We start from the raw sequence: 2522 nt of genomic DNA on the forward strand, positions 1-2522 counted from the left end.
AGGCTGGGAGGGGGCAAGAGCAGGTTTTACACAAAATAAAAGCAATATAGCGTCTGAAAGGGCGTCTCACAAAGTATTTTCTCCTCTTGCTCAGCAGAGCTGTTGTTGTCTTTCAAATAGATCTCCACAGCCTGCTGTTTTAGTTCATTCTACACAAATATAATTCAATCAGATATAACTGTATGAAGAGAGGTTTAAGAACAACAAGAAAATTAGAAATACAAGCAGTTTTCATTGCATTACTGTTTTTTCTTTTTCTTATTAATCCATTAAAAAGAAAAGCAAACAAGCATTTCTTGCTTCCCACATCTCCACAGGAAAACCAATTATCGATTGACTCAATGTTCATGAAGGGAGAGTATAACAACAGCAAAGTAATCCTGCATGTGCTAAGCAAGGTTTTAACTAAAAACTAACAGCAGTAGAGCACTACATCACCACTAAGTAAGAAAATGCCAAGAAAATGTAAAGCAAAGTTTCTCCTCTCTTATCTCCTCCTTTGCCCTCCCCCACTGCTTCTGCTTTTCCTTTAGTGATTGCTTCCTGTCCATTTTTCCAGTGTGTAAAACATCTGTGATTTGCTGCAAGCAGTCTCTATTTATATTGAGAACCACACAGCAGGTGCCACTTAAAAAAAAAAAAGAAAAAAAAAAGGAAAAAAAAAAAACCCCAAGCTGCAGCCCATGACTGTTATCCCATGACCCTGGAGGGTCATTTTACTTGTTATTGCACAATGCATGTGGGAAGGAGGCTTCCTATGAAAAGGTTGTGTATACCCAGCAAGCAAGATACAACGACTTCCTTTTATCACAGGAAAATGCAGGTTTATGAAATACTTTTCTCCCTGAAACAGAAATCTTTACAAATAATTGATTCTGTCGAATCTAGAAACAGGCCGTGTTCAACAACTGCCTAATATACTGTGTATTTTTAAGTAGAGATATGAGATGTGAAATCTTTTCCACAGTCGTCATGTGAGCACAAACTCATTCTCATGACTTTCATGCTTAATATCAGTACAGCTGTCAAAGCATGGTATTTCCCCACCAAAATGAAAATGAAACTATTTCATTCGGAGGACGCGTATCTGATTACCACAAGAATTCTCAATGCCGTTTATATTTAACATTCCTCCACAAAAAAAGGATGTACTTCAATATCACATAAATATCCTGTTCTTTAAACATAATTTTAGGAATTCAATTAAGAGAGTTTGTTGTATCTAATTGTAGTTCCGCAATCTCCACCAGCCTTGTTTCTTCTTATGAGTCATATTTATCAGGTTCATTGAATAAAAAGCCTGAAGGAACTTCCTTAAACTGGGTATTTATTTAGCTCTTTCAGGTCTGCCCTTTTCCCTTCCCCCCTCTACTGTTTCCACTGCAGCTCATTGTGAAAACTGGAGCTGTGAAGCATGAAAGATTATGTCCTGATACAAGACAGTACTGGAGTTTTAACCTTCAGTGCTAATAAGATGGGTCCTAATTGTCCTCCCAAGTGTCTGCAACAAAGCTAATTCCAGAGTGCCAAAGATAACCCCTGTAGATGACCTAATTAAATTCTCAGGAAAGCTATTATTTTTAAGATGAGGTGTTTCAGCTATTGGCTATTTAAAAACTGAAGTTTAAAATGCCTGGAAATGAGGCATCTGCAATTCCTACTCGGTTAGAATTTTCCATCCATGTCAGCCGTGGGTACAAAATTAGAAAAAATAGACCTTTTATCTTAATTTAGTATGATTCACCACAAATCTGTATAACCAAAATATCTGTTCCATGCAAACATAGCAAGTTTTTTTAAATATAAGTAGTGTACCTTTGTATGAATTTAAACACATAACTGAATACACAGTTTGAATTTTTGTTTGAAATAAAATTAGAGAAATTAAAGTTGGGAACTGTCTCCCCTCAGGTCAAGTAATTGCAAAATCATGCATGTCAATTCATTAGCTGTATTGAAAGCATTCCCAGACTGACCAAATCTCACTATGGTGATAGTGCATCTTACCCTTACAAATGTTGGCTAGAGTGCTGCATTTAAGCCTTTGTAAAACATGTGCAGTGTGCTTCACCTAATGTTGAACTAATGTTTGGAACTAGTATTTGGAAAATTTGCAAACAGAATTGTCTAAGAGAAAAGCAATTTGTTTACAACGAGCATCTGGGTGTTAAGATAAGGAGAGGAGCCATTCCCCAGACAAGGTAGGATTACTCTGAAGAGGTGAAGAAGAAAGAGAAATCCCAAGGACAGCTCTGAACAGCTTTCAGCTATCAGGCCAGTGTGCCTGCTGTTAGATCAGTCGCTGACAGTGGCATGTCTCCTTTGTAGTAAAGGAAACCCACACTGACATCTTAACTTGCTAAACTAGCCATGGCTGTCATTTCGTGCCAGAGAAAGAGGGAGCAGAGAAATGGAGAGAGTATAAAAAATTAAAGAGACGAAAAAAATATCCTATGAGCACACCAAACCACTTAAGCATCCAGTTTTCCGTAAATATTGTACATTCCACTCACTTTGGCTGT

Source organism: Rissa tridactyla, chromosome Z (genome assembly GCF_028500815.1).
Source record: "Rissa tridactyla isolate bRisTri1 chromosome Z, bRisTri1.patW.cur.20221130, whole genome shotgun sequence".
In the NCBI taxonomy this organism is placed as follows: domain Eukaryota; kingdom Metazoa; phylum Chordata; class Aves; order Charadriiformes; family Laridae; genus Rissa; species Rissa tridactyla.